Source organism: Dendropsophus ebraccatus, chromosome 2 (assembly GCF_027789765.1).
Source record: "Dendropsophus ebraccatus isolate aDenEbr1 chromosome 2, aDenEbr1.pat, whole genome shotgun sequence".
NCBI classification, from domain to species: Eukaryota; Metazoa; Chordata; class Amphibia; order Anura; family Hylidae; genus Dendropsophus; species Dendropsophus ebraccatus.
Genome location: NC_091455.1, coordinates 211,436,221 through 211,448,512, shown reverse-complemented (window position 1 = coordinate 211,448,512; position 12,292 = coordinate 211,436,221). Strand labels below are relative to the sequence as shown.

The window sequence follows — 12,292 nt, the reverse complement described above, 5'->3', positions numbered from 1 at the left end:
CTAGCAGATATTATGCAATTTTACACAAGCATGATATAGGCGTATTACTACGGCAGCGTTTTCATTCAAATAGTGTCGGTCCAAGGACCCAAATTACCTGCATTATATTGTAGATCTCTATGATGCTGGTAGTTTGGGTCATTGTAACCTTGGTGGCGCGTAATATAGAGGCAGAAATGCCAGTGTATTACGCTGGTGTGAAATGGGCCATAGGTAAGTGGGATAAAGGTGAAGCGGACCATAAGACTATGTGATGCTGCGTCCTTCATGTCATGGGACATGGTGCTCAGTATAGTCAATGGGAAGCTTTGTTATTTCCTATAATATAAATGATGATGATCTGTAATTTCTGCACAGTATGGATTTCCATAGTGACATAGAAACACGGCTTAAAATAAACATATAGGGGGGGGGGGAGCAGATCAGGGTATGCAGCGTGCACAGAGCTGGGGGAGGGGGTCTTATAAGGATACAGTAAAGCATACTAGGTTTATTGTAAAAGGGGTACTTCACAAAAAAAAAAAATATTTCAAATCATCTGCTGCTAGAAAGTGACAACATTGCACGACTATTGGTAATCACATAGGTGTGTGCTTTTGACCGCAATGTGGGGAAGTGGCATTAAACCTGCCTACCTGTGAAGTTGTGCAGCCATTAAAGGAGTTGTTCACCAAAATGTTTTTTTTCTTTCTCAAGTCTTCCAGTACTTATGAGCTGCTGTATGTCCTGGAAGTGGTTTAATCTTTCTAGTCTGGAGAGCAGAAGAGGTTTTCTATTGGGATTTGCTACAGCTCTGGACAGTTCCTGACATGGACAGAGGTGGCAGCAGAGAGCATTGTGTCAGACTGGAGAGAGTACACCACTTCCTGCACGACATACAGCAGCTGATAAGTACTGTAGGACTGGAGATTTTTAAACAGAAGTAAATTACAAATTTCTGACACTTTCTGGCACCAGTTGATTGGAAAGAAAAACAAAAATTGGTAAAAATGGATGCACAACTTCACAGGTAAATAGATTTTATGCCATGTTCCCACATTGCGGTCAAAACCACACACCTATGTGATCACCAATAGGCGTGCGATGTTGCCAGGATTGATCACAACATTGGGGGCATGGTTCTACATGCATTAAATTCATGTTCTGGCTTTCCTAAGTATTTTGAGATCCCTTTATAGACACAGTTCACAGCAGAACTATGTAAACTACAGATGTGCATTGTTTGCATTTTTTGCTGAGGATTTAGCTGCATAGTAAATTTAAAACCACACGGGAACAAGGCCTAAGAAGATGCACAATCCCGCAGTCACCCATTAGGTGAGACACAATATGTTTGTAACTTATGGTTGTGACACTTATCACAAAGCAAAGACCCTGATTGTTGCACTGCCTGCATCACAGCCATTGAAGGTTTCCGGGCTTGCTTTATGGCATGCAAACTACAGCTCATATGTTGCAATGTTAAAAATAAAATAAAAATTTGATTGATTTAAAAAAAAGTACTGCAAAAAGATGTATGTGAATCCAGCCTAAACGTTGTGGTGGCTGCAGCCTCCTTCCTTAGTTGTTCTTACAAGGAGCTGCGCACGCCCAGAACATCTCACAGCGTTAGGCCCCACAGCCAAGTAGGGGAAAGGTTACAGCGAGCTGTTTATGAAGAGACACAATGAGGAATACAGCGAGCATGGTTATAATAATCTCTACCAGTCAGGAGCGGATTCCAGAAGCATCTTCTAAACTCAGCGCCAGAGCAGACGTAAGAGATGTTCCTGATGCCACTGAAGTGTTTACAGCAGAACTTTCCATTATGATAGGGACCATCTCCATAACAAGTGCCATTTAATAAACAGGCATAGCCAGAGTAGGGGAAAAAGTGACATCACAGGCGGACGCACAAACAACATTGGCGCATCTGATTCACAAACAAGTGTAAAGCCGGACATACATTATGGGCTCGAAGGGATGTGGATGTGTAGCAGACAAGTCCATTGACTTGAATGGGGCAGAACCTAGTCATATTGTGACTATGTTCTGTTTCCCAGGGTCAAAAAAATATACGTTTGGGACAATATGACTATGTTAAGTTCATTCAAGTCAATAGGCCCAGCTTATGTGTCAACATTCCATTTTGACAACTTTCGATATATAGCAGAAAATCAAGATGTGAACCTATTCTTAGACAGCTGTCATCTAAGTGTTTGTTCACCCGCAGCTATCTCTCTCAATCCCCCATAAAGTACATGCTTAGCTCGCCCAATGCATGTATACTAAATAGGAAGATGAGAAACACCAGCTACCAGACACCCCAGCCTATATCCTTGACAAGAGAAATTTAAAGGGGTAGTTCACAATTTGCTTTTGCTCTGGACAGCTCCTGACATGGAAAGAGGTGGCAGCAGAGAGCAATGTCAGACTAGAAAGAATACACCACTTCCTGCAGGACATACAGCAGCTGATAAGTACTGGAAGACTTGAGATTTTTTAATAGAAGTTAATTAGAAATCTCAGGCACTTTCTGGTACCAATTTTCTTGAATTTTTCTTTGGGTGAACTACCCCTTTAAGTGAGACAGTATCACTTTAAGGGGGCATTTACACGGTCTGTGCACAGTCCGTAAGTACAGAACTAAACTCCTGGCATCATCAGTCATTATGATGCTGGGAAGTCTGAATTTAGTTCAGTAGCACATTTACAGGAGGGATTTACAGATACAGTATAGTGGACCAGGGGCGGATTAACTTTACCATAGGCCCCGGGCTGTTCACCAAGCCTGGGCCCCCCCACCCCACTGTAACTATGGCAGCACTAGCCTGGCGTTCATAGTACAGGATAGATAATGTCATGATGTCCTGATTTGTGCAAAATTGCCATAAAAAAACAGTGATTTTTTTGCAAGTCATGGCGGAAGTGTAGCCAGGAGACAGTACACCACTGAAAGTATAAGTCTTTTTCGGTAGTCATGGGCCCCCCAGGAGCTCAGGGCCCCGGGCTACCGCCCGAAACTGACCTATTATAATCCACTACTGTAGTGGACATGTAGTACAACCAGCAACTTACAAGCCACAACTCAATATCTGACTCTTTCCAAGAAATTCTTATCAACGTAGATAAGTGGAGACATTGTATTGGTAAATATTCCTCAGGGTGCGTTCACACCTACAGGATCTGCAGCAGATCTGCAGCAGATTTGATGCTGTGTTCAGTTATTTAAATGAAATCTGCTGCAGAAAATCAGCTGCAGATCCTGTAGGTGTGAACGCACCATCAAGGTGTAATATACTGTGACTCCTGGCAATACTATCATTCCCTAGTGGTGGCTGCTGCAACTTTCTGTGCAATGCTCATCACCAGATCCCAATCATCCAGCTGATCACCTGGGCAGGGACTACCTGGGTACAAACACACACAGCAGATACGCAGCAGATTTGATGCTGTGTTCAGTTATTTAGATCTAATCTGCTGCGTATCGCAGCAGTAAATACGCAGCGTATAAGCCGTGTGTGTTTGTACCCTAAGGGTACAAACCCACTTGACGTATTTGCTGCGTGAATCAGTCTTAAAAATAAGCAGGCAAAACGCAGGTTGGCTTTATACGATTGTTCTGCGTTAAAATACGCAATTGCGTATTTTTGAAGCGTGAAGCTTGTTGTTAGCAAAGCATCAGTTGTTAACAACCTGTGCGAAAAACGCATGTAGCTTCACACTTCAAAAATACGCAATTGCGTATTTTAACGCAGAACAATCGTATAAAGCCAACCTGCGTTTTGCCTGCTTATTTTTAAGACTGATTCACGCAGCAAATACGTCAAGTGGGTTTGTACCCTAATGGTGCGTTTACACAGACAGATTTATGTGAAAGATTTTTGAAGCCAAAGCCAGGAACAGACTTTACACAGAGAACAGGTTATAAAGGAAAGACTGAGATTTCTCCTCCTTTCAAATCCAATTCTGGCTTTGGCTTTAAAAATCTGTCAGATAAATCTGTCTGTGTAAACGCACCATAACACACAATAATATATTGCAGTGAAATGATAGAATCAAGGATTGGATTAAATCCCGGGAAATAATTCCTGACCCTTTTCAGGGAAATGATGGAATGAACCCTATCATTTCCCCCTGCGAAATAGAATTTGCTTACCGCCTCTCTGCTCCCCCCAGCCTGTCCGCTCTACTCTGCCTCCGCCGCTTCTCTGCTCCCTGTCCGCCTCCGCCGCCTCTCTGCTCCCTGTTGCGCTCATTTCCCCTGCTACATGCCGCCTGTCCACCCCAGCCCCTGCCACCATATGCCTGCCGGGAGGTGTGCCGCTCTGCTCCCCGTCCGCCTCCGGTCCCATCCGCTCAGCCCTGCGACATGCCTTCTGCTCCCCCACCCTGTCCGCCCCGCTCCCTGTCCGCCCCGCTCCCTGTCCGCCCCAATGCCGTATGCCTGCCGGGAGGTGTGCCGCTCTGCTCCCCGTCCACCTCTGGTGTGCCGCTCCCCTGCTCCCCATCTGCCTCCCCGCCGCCGTATGCCTGCCACTCTGCTCCCCCGTCTGCCCTGCAGCCAAATGCCTGCCAGGAGTTCCCGTCTTCCTCCACCGCCATATGCCTGCCGGGAGGTGTGCCGCTCTGCTCCCCCATCCTCCTCGATCGTTCATTCCATCATTTCCCTGAAAGGGGTCAGTGATTTGATCAAATCCCTGGGGAAATAATGGAACGGCTTGTTCATTTCGGCATTTCCCGGGATTTTATCAAATTCCTGATTCTATCATTTCACTGCAACACATATATACTGTGATACAGACAATAAACACCTCCATATATCCATATTTATTCACCTGAACACTAGTATCACCAGTTGATAATCATCCATTACAGGTTCTTATGGACTCGACCTTGTTGTGAAGAAGATGAGTGTTTACCTAGAAGCAGGGGAGGCAGCTGACGGGCTCTAGCAGGTTGGGGCACACACAGTGTCAGCTGTTGTTTTCTTTTTGAAATATTTTCAGCGAGTCACGTCGGCAGTCAGGGCTCATACTCATTACCATGTCATTACTGGGAGGCTGCCAGCAAGTTCATTGTCAATGCAGAACAAAAAGATAATCCCCTGCCTGTAGCTCTCAGGTTCCTGTACACCAACAACGTCCATAGACACCTTATACTTATTTTGGGGGGGGAAGGTGAACTGATTTTGTAACCATCCATGTAGCATCTGCTGAAAAACCGTGATGAGACATTTCCATACGGCGGGTTTATCAGAGTTGTATTACATGCGCAATATGGATGCAAGCTTTGGCCAGCGGTCATTTTGGGAGTTGCATCTGTATTATTTACGCACAATTGTGCATGTAATACATCCATGTGACACCAACCTAACAGAAAGCACAAGATGCAGGATCCACCCTAATATGCTGCAATGTTAAAGGAGAAGCTGAATTAAAATTTTTATTAAAGTATTGTATTGCCCCCCAAAAGTTATACAAATCACCAATATACACTTATTACGGGAAATGCACAAAAAGAGCTTTTTTCCCTGCACTTACTACTGCATCAAGGCTTCATTTCCTGGATAAAATGGTGATGTCACTTCCTGGATAACATGGGGATGTCACTTCCTGGATAACATGGTGATCTCACTTCCTGGATAACATGGTGATGTCACTTCCTGGATAACATGGTGATGTCACTTCCTGGATAACATGGTGATGTCACTTCCTGGATAACATGGTGATGTCACGATCCGACCCCCGGAGCTGTGCAGGTTGTGACTGCTGGAGAGGATGATGGCAGGAGGACACTGAGGGACACAGGGCACTGGAGGAACACTGAGCATCCCTCTGCCATCATCCTCTCCAGCAGCCACAGCCCGCACAGCTCTGGGGGTCGGATCGTGACATCACCATTTTATCCAGGAAGTGACATCACCATGTTATCCAGGAAGTGACATCACCATGTTATCCAGGAAGTGTCATCACCATGTTATCCAGGAAGTGACATCACCATGTTATCCAGGAAGTGAAGCCTTGATGCAGTAGTAAGTGCGGGGGAAAAAAAACACTTTATAAGCATTTCCCATAATAAGTGTATATTGGTGATTTGTATAACTTTTGGGGGGCAATACAATAGTTTAAAAATTTTCACCAGACTTCTGCTTTAAAGGGGTACTCTCTCTGCTGCCACCTCTGTCCATGTCAGTAACTGTCCAGAGCAGAAGAAGTTTTCTGTAGGGATTTGCTGCTGCTGTGGACAGTTCCTGACATGGACAGAGGTGGCAGCAGAGAGCACTGTGTCAGACTGGAGAGAATACGCCACTTCCTGCAGGACATACAGCAGCTGATAAGTCCTGGAAGACTAAAGATTTTTAAATAGAAGCAAATTACAAATCTGTATAACTTTCTGAAACCAGTTGATTTGAAAGAAAAAGGATACTCTCAAAAATGAAAGGTCTCCTCAATAGTGTTAATTGGATCTGTCAAAATATTCTTGCTTGGAAACGTTAGCCAACGCTGAATGCTTGGCGTTTGATTCCCCGCAGCCGCAGAAGATGGATGCCATCCTAGGGCTGCCAGGAAAACATTGCTACAGGTGCTCAAAGGATGCCAACATCTGCAGCCGCAGGGAATGAAACGCTGAATGTTTGGGTTTGGATAGCGTTGCAGAACCCGACATTTTTGACAGATCCACTCAATAGTTCTCCTAAACCAGTGTTTCCGAACTTTTTAGGTCAGGACCAAAACACACGATCAGCCGATGATCAAGTCATGTGATACCAAAAGGATGAGATGTTAAATACCTCCAAGGAAACGATCATATATATTATAAATGGCAACTACATAAGCACACACCTGCTGCCCTAGATTCTGTCATCAGCTGTTGGTCGCTATTACATGTAGCTATGCACGGTCGGCAGCCAGTGAGACCAAAAGACACGATCAGCCCATGATCATTGTGTCTATTACACAGAGCGGTAATCGGCTGAATTGCCTGATTTGGCTGTTTATCTCTCCGTGTAATTGGGCCCTAAGCTGACCATAAAATCATCATAAGTCATTCCCTAAATGTTCGCTCGATTTTTGCTAATCTGTGTATGTACATATCCTTCCTTTATTTGCCGGGATCAGATCAAGTAAACGATCTTAGTAATAATTGTAACCAACAACTATCGTTCTATTTCAGTGTTCCCAAAAACACTCGTTTGTGATTGTTTATCGTTAATTGACAAAAACGAAAAATTGCCTGGTCCTGTTTATCGTGAAAGGTGATAGGTGACTTATGGGTAGAGGCTGTTTACTCACAGAGTCACTATTCATGTCTGGGGAGGTAATGTGTTTTCTGCACTTTGGAATGTCATTCGAGAGCCCTGGACTGTGAACGCCAAGATCAAGAGGAACCAACGATTACAGACTCAAGGCTCTACATAGATTTACTGCTGGAGGATTGCATTACCTTATAGTGACTTGAAGGAGTACTCCAGCTTTTGTTTCATAAATTTGCAAAACTACATCTCCCATCATGCCTGGAGAGCCAAAGGCTAAACAGGCAGGCATAGGGAACTTTTGGCCAAAGGCTATCCAGGCATGATGGGAATTGTAGTTTTAAAACAGCTTGAGGGCCAAAGGTTGTGCACCACTTGTATAGCCTATAGATCAGTCATAAAGTGGGGGTAACTATGTGTTGCCCAAACTTAGGGAGTAGATCCTTCTTAAACTTTAGAAAGCCAAGAATAGACATCACACACACACAATGATGGTGCCCAGCACTGGACCCCCCCTTAGAATACCATGCAGACGTAGGTCCCACATACACTATTCAGCACCTTCAGAATAACACCATCCAGACACAAGTATGTGAAAGAGGAGACTCTCATCTGGCAGGTGTTTTCACCATGGAAACCTATGGGAACATCACAGTCTTTGAGAATACCTGAGAGGAGGCCGCATAGCAAGGACCAGCCTAGGCCTGGTGTTGGTTTCCCCTTCCGCACCTATTCTATGACCCTTGGGCCAGTTCCTAATCTTCTTGTTTTCTAACAATAGCAAAGTCGGAAACAGGCTTCTGTATTTAATAGCAACCAAGGCCTAGCCCCGTTCTCTAGGGGCCCCATGTAGCCGGTTGGCAGGTATGCCCTTGCATGTCCTACATCATCACATGGTCCCTATTGTGTGCATTTAGTTAAAGTGAATGTACCATCAGGCTTGGGCTGAAGTACTGGAGGCGGGCCGACCCACCCCAGTGGGAGGAAACCCCTGCCCCTCTATGACGGTGCTCCATTAGAATCAATGGAATCGTAGCATAGAGGGGTGGGGGTTTCTTCCCACTGGGGGTCGGTCGGCCCGCCTCCAGTGCTTCAGCCCAGGCCTGATGGTACATTCACTTTAAAGTAGAAAAAACACAGCTACTTTCTTGCAACAACAGCACCACCCCTGCCCCCAGGTTTTGTTGTTACAATTCAGCTCCATTCACTTCAGTGAAACTTAGCTGTGTGGTGTGCCACTATTGAGTGCATTGTGCACCTGTTGCAAAGTTCTCACTCCAGGTTAAAAGTGGTGATGAGGTATTCAACAGTTTCACCACTAGGTGTCAGTGTTTTATATTTGTATGTGTTGCACAGCTGAAGTCAGTATTGGGTTAATGTTTTTGTAGTACAATGTGTTTTGTGCTGACCAAAAGGAGGTGCTATCTCTCTCTTTCTGCCTATGCCTGCTCTCTCCCCTCCCTGTAGGAGGAGTTTGTTAGCTCCCTGTGGGAGGAAGTCAGTTGAGTCTAGTCTAGTCACACAAGTGTACAAATGCAGCTAGAGACCAATAGTTCTTTATCCTTTCCTACTATATCTACTATGCAGTGCTAAGAACTTTAAAGGGAGAGGTCATCAAGAAACACCCTAACCCACGCCATGAATCAGTCTAAAAGGAGCAGGGCAGTATCCTGAACTAGCCTCGAAAGGACAAAGTTACCGTAAGGAAGATCTACATATCCTATTGCGCAGTGCAGGTAACTGGGACACCCCCAGACACTTAGCTACACCCAGGTAACCACGGCTGGGGCTTGTAGTACCCTGACAGGACGGGTAGCTTGACACTGTAGGGCAAAAGGTGGTCAGACCAAAATCTAAACACAACTACAAGTAAACTTCTCACTATAAAGTATCTCTTCAGGTTCCGGCAGAGTACACAGCTACATTGGGTTGGGGCTCCTCTGGCAAACTCCTTTTCTCTCCAAGCACCGCCACAACTACCTCTCCTCTCCTATACTCTTCAAGCACCTCCTTAAGCACAACAAGGTCAAGCACTAAAGTCTATGTGAAGATTTATCTATTCTGCAAAAGTGTATTGTTATATTGAAGAACCTGACAGTAAAGCTGTTCTATTTTTACAATGTTAGGACTCATCGCTAGGCTGGTCATATTCTGTACACACCAGCAGCCATACACACTAGCTGCACACCTTTGTTATTTTCCCCCTTTCTGTGGGTGATTGTACCGACAGTCCGGGTGGGTCAGTTGTCACTCAGGACTACCGTGACAAGAGCCCAAGGGACCCATCACAGCCCGGCAGATCACTGACCATCAACATCACATATGTGAGCTGGACAAGCACCGGCGTCACAACGCTAACATCTTTGGCTGAGATAACAGGCAAACAACACCTGCCCAACCACCACAGCTGCATAATCACATCCAATAGTCAGTGGCGTAACTACCAGGGTCGCAGCGGTCGCCGCTGCGACCCGGCCCGCCACAAGGGGGGGCCCGCGGGGCCCGCAGGGCCCCTGAGGCCCCCCCTCATCAATCCCTCTTGTGACCTTGCGGTCACAAGAGGCCGCCTCCGTCTGCCCCGGATCATGCGCTGCTGCCGGGGGTGTCGCGTCCTATCCCCGGCAGCGTGTGCATCATAGAGTTCCCTGTGTGCCTGTTACCTCCGGCACAGGGAGCGCACATTAGAGACGCTCCCTGTGCTGGAGGTCTCAGCACAGGGAACTCTATGATGCGCACGCTGCCGGGGATAGGACGCGACACCCCCGGCAGCAGCGCATGATCCGGGGCAGACAGAGGCTGAAGAAGAAGATCGCCGGGGGAGCGCGTTGTTAGGTGAGTTGTGTGTGTTTTTTTTATTTGTTTTCATAAAGGAAATAGGGGGCTATCTATAGGAGGGAGGGGGAGAGGGGGACATTTATAAAGGGGGGGGGGGAGGTGGCCATCTATAAAGGGGGGCAAGAGAGGGGACCATCTATAAGGGGGGGGGAGGGGGCCATCTAAAGGGGGGAGGGGACCATCTATAAGGGGGGGGGGGGGAGAGCGGACCATCTATAAGGGGGGGAAGAGGGGGATCATCTATAAGGGGGGGAGAGGGGGACCATCTATAAGGGGGGAAGAAGGGGACCATCTATAAGGAGGGGCGAGAGGGGGCCATCTATAAGGGGGGAAGGGCCATCTATAGCAGAGGGGGCTATCTATAGGGGGGCAATATATATAAGGGGGGAAGGGGCCATCTATAAGGGAGGCATATATAAGGGGGGGAAGGGGCCATCTATAAGGGGGGCATCTATAAGGGGGAGAGGGGGCAATCTATAAGGGGGGCAACATAGGGGGAGAGGGGGCCATCTATAAGGGGGTATACACAGAGGGGGCATTTATAAGGAGGCTACATAGTAGGAGGCATATACTATAAAGGGGGATACACAGAGGAGGACCATTTATAAGGAGGCTACATATAGGGCATAAACTATAAGGGGGTCACATAGAGTCAGCCTAACCACTAAATGAGGGCATAAAGGGGCCAATAAAAATGTGCAGTTTGTAGAGAGATGAGGATGGTGTCAGTGTGAGGAGCCTAATATGTCTGTCTGGCAGATTCTGTGGATTCGTGGCTCGGAGAAGTTCATGATGGCCCAGGACGGATGGAGAAGAAGATGAAAAGGGAAGAACTCCGATCAGAGAAGACGTCCCCTGTAAGTCACCGGATATAACTGCACTGTAATGTATATGGTGTATAGAGCCTGTGTGGAGCTGCGTCCACCTCTATATGACTGGATGCGGTGATAAGTGTACAGTGGATGTTATTCAGTAGCAGCGGTGGTGTTAGTAGGTGGTGGTAATAGTCAGTAGCAGAGGTGGTGTTAGTCAGTATGTGGTGGTGTTAGTAGCAGCGTTGGTGTTAGTCAGTATGTGGCGGTGTTAGTCAGTAGCAGCGGTGGTGTTAGTCTGTATGTGGTGGAATTATTTGTTACTTGTTATCTGGTACTGTGTTTTATTGGTCTTAGTATACAGGATTTGGTCAGTAACAATATGACGGTAATATGTATGGTGATAATATTTATCTTCCTATCTTCCTTATATGCTGGTGTTATTGGTAATATCTGTCTCGGTGTATATATATATATATATATATATATATATACACCAATAGCATCACTTGGTCGAGGAAGGGGGGGGGCCCAAGTTGACCTTTCGCACCAGGGCCCAGGAGTCATTAGCTACGCCCCTGCCAATAGTGGTGCTGTCTCTGGAAGAAAGCGGACATGTTTTTCTAAGTCTGGATAGACCCTTTAATGCACAGCCTTCTTATTTGCTCTATTATGTTTCACGGTGGGTTATGGACCCAGGGTTCAGGGGCCCGGCTCTGGTTGCAACCTATGATTCCTCTATGGCCGACTAAAGCTGCAAATGATGTCATATTAGTAATACTGAGCGCATGACGTGTGATCTGCAGCCAGATGTTTCTACCACACTTTGCTGATCTGTTACTGATCCTCCCGATTCCCACGTACAATGTGCTACAGACAGACCCTGCTGTAAATAGAGCCCTTCTTGTTACTGCAGCGGTTGCAGAATGACGGCACCATCAGAAGGAAGTTCTGGCTCACACAGATGATTCTGCGGTTCAGCCGGGGTTGGTGGCTAGCAAAGCTAAGTAGGTGAGAGGTCGTGAGGCTGAGTGTGTCAGTATAAATAGATCAGGAGATACTCAGTGGAGCCACCTGCTGGCGATATTGAGAAATCAAATTCAAGTGCAAATTCATTTCACTTTCAAATTGTTGCTTCTGCTTATTTGGGATTAAAAAGCAAATCTATTTATGGTTACTCTGGCCACCATGCTGACCTGTAAGAGAATGATATATGAGGCAGCCGGCATCATACATTGTGGTGTGCAAGCGTTAAATGACCCCCCTCCCCCTTGTTTGTTTCAGTCTCAGTTTGCAGTTTTTCAGTCTCTTTTGCCTTTGACCAGGCTTTGGGGTGCCCAGTCCTATATACAATGCTGAGCTTGTTTGGGGCCATTAAGTCCAGTCAAAATACACAGCCACTGACTGAACA

The 12,292-nt window shown here is 46.3% G+C and overlaps 1 protein-coding gene across 2 annotated transcripts in view; it reads left to right on the top strand.

The window, feature by feature from the left end:
* The window catches only part of ASNS (asparagine synthetase (glutamine-hydrolyzing)), a 108,696-nt gene that overhangs the window by 10,389 nt on the left and 86,015 nt on the right, over positions 1-12,292 (top strand). The gene's annotated exons all lie outside the window — the stretch shown is intronic.